This window comes from Silene latifolia, chromosome 11 (genome assembly GCF_048544455.1).
Source record: "Silene latifolia isolate original U9 population chromosome 11, ASM4854445v1, whole genome shotgun sequence".
Taxonomy (NCBI): Eukaryota; Viridiplantae; Streptophyta; class Magnoliopsida; order Caryophyllales; family Caryophyllaceae; genus Silene; species Silene latifolia.
This window is the reverse complement of record NC_133536.1, coordinates 88,272,202-88,278,201: the sequence shown is the minus strand read 5'-3', so window position 1 is coordinate 88,278,201 and position 6,000 is coordinate 88,272,202.

Here is a 6,000-nt window from a genome sequence, read left to right as displayed (position 1 = left end):
TGACACTCCAAGTATCCTTAAAAAACTGGCTACTATAACCATCAGGCCCAGGTGCCTTAGTCCCTGGAATGGAGAACATTGCCAGCTTAATTTCCTCAGGGGTTACATTCTTGAGGAGACTCAATCTTTGTTCCTGAGTAAGAATTTTGCCATTCTGAACTGTAGGGGTGTGAACCCTAGTAACCAATTTACTTGTGCCCAGGATCTGAATAAAGAAATATTCAAAGACCTTATTAATATCCTGAGCAGATGTGTGACACTTGCCATTACTATCTTCAATCAATACAACTTAAAGCGCGTAATAGTAAATCAAAAAGTAGCGCATGTACTACACACAAGCATAAGTAGCACCAATAAATAGTTCAAGAGAAAATAAATGACAAATAAAGTTCTTGCTCATCAAACTCAAAGTCTAATGTAAAATATGAGCAATATTCATTGTTCTTCAAGTCATCATCACTTGGTAAGAGATAGGGCACTTCATCCGTCGTAGGAGCTTCATCAAAAACTTTGACTAGCTCCTCTTTGAAAATCTTAGCTTCCAAAGCATCCAACTCGGCTTCTATGTCAACACTCTTATCACAGCTGTAAACCATCTCAGGAGGAGGTTAATCTCCATAAATCATCTTCTCTATTTCATCCACTTCCTTGCTCCATGGATATGACGCAACAACAGGGGTGTCAGGTGGGTTCCTGTCAAAACATAAAGCAAGGCAATTGTCAAAAGTAGGATCAAGAGCATTAATCATATGACAAGAAGCTTTTAAATCAGGAGGATGTGATGCTTTGTCACGACCAAAAGTGATAGTATCATCTCCAATGTTGAACGTAAGAATCCCATGCCTAACATGTATAACCGCCCCTGCTGTATACAAGAATGGTCGTCCTAGAATAATAGGAACAAGAGAATCTTCAGCTATATCTATCACTACAAAGTCGACTGGAATGAAAAAATTACCTATTCTAACTGGCACATCTTCTAAGATACTCATAGGGTGTTTAATAGACCTATCAGCCAATTGAATAGTCATGTTAGTAAATTTAAGCTTAGTCATGTTTATTTGATTGCAAATTTTATACGGCATGACGCTGACACTTGCTCCTAAATCACATAAAGCGTTGTCAATAGTTAAAGGGCCTATAGTACAAGGAATAGAGAAACTCCTAGGATCCTTAAGCTTAGGTGGAGAATTGGCTTGTAATGCGGCGTAGCATTCATGAGTGTACGCGACCGTCTCTACTTCATCAAAAGACCGCTTATTTGACAAAATTTATCTCAAAAACTTAGCATAAGCCGACACTTGAGTTACCAATTCAGTAAATGGCACTGTCACTTGAAGATTCTTTACTGCCTCTATGAACCTCCCAAATTGTTGTTCGAGCTTGGATTTCTGCAATCTTTGGGGAAAAGGTAGTTGAATTTTGATTTCGGCTTCTTTTGCATTAGGAGTACGTTTGGAAACATCATCGTCAGTTACAGGGGTGCCTCGATCGAGTCCAGTAGTCACTCGATCGAGGAACCTATTTTTGTCCAATGTCGTAGCTGAAACACTGTCAGAAGGGGTGCCTCGATCGAGCCCTCATTGTACTCAATTGAGCTGGATATTTCCTCGATCAATCCTCTGCTGGCTCGATCGAGTCACCACGCCAGTCCCCTTTTTTCGTCTTTTTGCTTTTCCCGTGTTTGATCCTTGCAAGTTTCTTTCTCGTCATCGCTCAACTCGAGGTTTCCCAATCCCTTAGGATGCATATAGGGAATCTCATCTTGATCAATGGGCATGTCCGGACCTTGATAAGAAGTACCGCTCCTCAAAGAAATAGCATTAACTTGCTCATGAGCTTGTTTACCTTGAGGAGGAAGACCAGACTGTTTTGAAGGATTTTGAGCCGCTATTTGAGCAACTTGAGTATCCAACATCTTATTGTGAGCCATGAGCTCGAAAATCTGAGCTGTTTTCTTTTATTGCATTGACAAAGTTTGTTGTAAAAGAGCTCTCAACTCTGCCATCTCAGTATTTGGACCTTGAGGAGGAGGTTGAATTTGTTGAAAACCTCCTTGATTTTGCCGAACAAAATTTCCTTGTGGTTAGTTACCACGATGTGAAGGAATAATATAAACACCTTGTGGCGGAGTTTGAGCAAAAGCATTCTGACTCCTTTCAGGGAAGAAGTTAGAATAAGGAGTACCTTGCTTGAAAGATTGGAAGGCATGAACTTGTTCAATAGTACTCATACAGTTGGCCGCAGTGTGGCCATCCATCCCACATCTCTCGCAGGACACTTCTTGTTAAACAATATGGATTGTTTCTTGCTTTCCCAAAAGACTGAGTAGTCTTCAACTCGGCTATTTGAGCAAGTATGGTCTCCAATTGTTCCGCGACAGTACTATCTGAACCACTTCCTCTCTTACTACCTCTGGGGTTTCCATACTCAGCTGTGTGAGTAGCTATCTGATCCATCATCTTCCAAGCATTACCATTATTAGTATTATCTTGGAATCTCCCATTAGCAGCCGAGTCAAGCAAGGCTTTATGATCGTCATACAACCCATTGTAAAACTGGTTGCAAAGGAACCAAATTTCGAAACCATGGTGAGGGACGGACCGAACTAACCATTTTAAACGAATCCAAGCTTCATTAAAATCCTCAGTAGGACCTTGCTTAAAATTTGTAATCTGACTTCTAAGAGCATTAGTTTTCTGTGGTGGAAAATACCTCTTGTAGAATGAAAGAGCTAATGAAGTCCAGGTTGTAATTGCGTCGGTCTCCATATACAAGTCATGAAGCCACTCAGCGGCATCATCTCTCAAAGAGAAAGGAAAGAGAGTTTGTTTAACTTGATCTTGAGTCACCCCATCTATTAAAGGAATAGAATAGCAATAAGTAACAAGATTCTCCATATGCTTTGCGGGGTCCTCTTCAGCTTTTCCTCCAAATATATTTCTCTCTACTAAGCTTATATAGGAAGGCTTGATCTCAAAAGTTCCCTTATCAGTGGTAGGGAGCTTGAAGCCTTTAGGAGTAGAAGCAATCGTGGGTTCGGAATGACTGGCTAATGTCGGTATCTTTGGTGTTGTAGAAACCACAGGTGCAAAAATAAGTGTGTCCTCTTTAAAGGACGAATCTTCTGCAAAAGTATACCGCTCGTAGTCAAGTGTACTCAAGTCTTCCACCTGACTTACATCTCTTTGAAATTTTCGTCTGTAGCGAAAAGTCTTTTGTGGCTCGGGACCAAATGGTGGAATCTCTAACCTATTAGACCTGGGCATACACGAAAACAATAAGAAAAGATAAAACTGTCTCAAGGAACTGATACTCCCTGAGACAAAAGACAAAAATAAACAAAAACAAACAGAAAAATTGTTGCCTCCCCGGCAACGGCGCCAAATTTGATAAGGTTATTTTCAGTCGTTTGGCCTTAATCAAAATAAATCCTATAATACTACTAACAAATAGCTAGCGGTAAGTAAGGTATCGTATCCACAGGGAGGCGAGGTTATTAATCTAGATTGTTTATATTTAGATCGTCTTAAAGTAACCAATTTTATGGGGATTTTGTTTGTTTGATATCTAATAACTAAATGCAATGTAAATAAAAAATGAATTCAAATATATTAAGAGAGTCTAGAGATCGGGTTCACTAGGTAGTCATCCAAGGGTAAGGTTTAATTCATTGATTGAGCAGTTTATATTGTTGAAACTCATATGATCGGTCGATTCTAATATGTCTTTTTAGATCTAAACTTAACATGCAATCGCTATTATTAAGTCGGTCTAATTCAATTATCGTGGCCTATACTAGTCTTAACCATGTTAGTGATAATCCTAGTTTATGCAAGACTAATTAATCAATTCTGATCAGTAATCAATTAAGTAGATGCTGAACAATAATTGAACAACAATCAAGAGCAATTTAACAATCAATTCATTAATAACCCCTTTTCTAACAACCTAGATCCCCTTTCACTCTAGATAACGAAATTAGCTTCTCATACTAAAGGGAAGAACAACAATAGCAATAATAAGAAACATGATAAACAATAATAAAAGATGAATAACGATTGAAAAGTATTAATTGAAGAAAGATTAATAGCAATACCGTAATAATGAAGAACAAGTTTAGAAGATCCGAACAATGAACTAAACTAAACTAAACTAATAGTTTTAAGGTTTTCGAAAAAAAATAAAGCGTAAATAAACTAGGGTACGATATTAGGTATTTATAATAAAACATAACCGACTTAAGGAAAATTGCGGAAAATATAGAATAAAGTGGTTCCTCGATCGAGCCCCAATGTACTCGATCGAGTCACCATGGTCCTCGATCGAGCCCATGCTCAGTTGATCGAGGAAGCACTCTGTTTCTGCTCCTTTCTTCGTGTTGTCTTCTTAACTTCTCTTCCTTTATTCTCATAGATTATCGTGCCATACTTCGTGTATTCCTTCATGCCTACTCCGCGATGCCCATTTCATTCCTTTGCTCCTCAAATGCATCATTCCTACACTAAACATAAAAAAGCGGAAGTATCGACATTCTTACATAAAAGGCATGTAAATAATATAATTTAGCACGAAAACCGTATCAAAAGCAATTAAGGAGAGGCATAAATATGTATATATTATGACTTATCACAGCTCGTGGGGATTGGCCAGAAATGGCCATCCCTGTTTTCCAAATCATGCGATCTAATGGCTGACTCGCTCAAGTCAGTCCATCTTTCTTCCCTTCTTGGCCTTGGCTACCCCACAACTCGTGGGGATTGATAAAATTCAAAAACCAATAGCAAACAAAACCGTGCTCCCCGACAACGGCGTCTAAATTTGGTAGGCTATCACACACCTAACAAAGATAAATACACTAGTAAAAAATGAATGTAGTAGTAGGGGTCGAAGACAAGGAGACGGGAGTTGCTAAACAAGTTCTCATGGAGCGAATTTTATCAAGGTTGATTAACGATTGGGTGTTTGTTTTGGTTTTAGAAACAATAATAAAATAATGAAAGAAAACAATAATAAAGAAGAGTCTAGGGGAATCGGATCACACATACAAATGAATAGTTGGTCATGTCAAACTAGGAATTCTTAATAATGATAACTGTTTAGGCCTAATGACAACCACTGATGCGTGTCCTTAATATGATGTTTTACACCCTATTTTACACGCATTTCAGAGCTCATTTGTGTAGTTTAAGCTACTATTTCCCCTATTTCCGTCTACTTTTGTGTTTTTGTGCAATATTGCAGAAATGTGAAGAATCCAGCGGGAAATGAGCCAAATCCGTCCCCGAGTACTTAGCATTGCATTTTACATGGAGTAAAGACTCGAAAAGCACACTTGGTGCGCGTATCGAGGCCCGGAAGACGAATTTGCGAAGCTTTTGGAGCCAAGTACCTGTTGAAGTGGTCGATAGACCGATGCTCTTGGTCGATAGACCAGAGTACGATTGTCAGAAGCTGCTGTACAGCGAGGGTTGGTCGATCGAATGGTCATCTTGGTCGATCGACCACACCGTGATTCTGACGCAAATTTGGAAAACGAGAAAGCCCAATGTAATTAGGTTTTAGGAATAAAGTTACGTATGACTATCTATATAACGTAACTCCTCCCTACTGCAAAAGATCATCGAATTTTAGGGAAACAATTAGGGTTCAAAACACAGAAGTTGAACTTTTGATTATTTCATTAGCTTAGATTATTCTTTCGTCAATAAAGTTTTCTTTTGCATTGGGTTTGATCTTTTCTCTTCAATCCTTTACGGTATTTCTCTGTTCCATTATTCAGTTTCGTTGCTTTCATTCATTCATAGATTAGAATTGCTAGTTTAGGTTTCCCAAAGCCAAATTATCGTTTCATGATAGTTATTTATTTAGTTAATTGAAGTATGAATTCGTTTGCTTTATTAGTTAATTCTATTGCTGTTATTATCACCATCATGAGTAGCTAAATCCTTCGTGCTAAGATGTAGGGGATCTGTAGGTTAGACGGCTTTGACGTAGGTA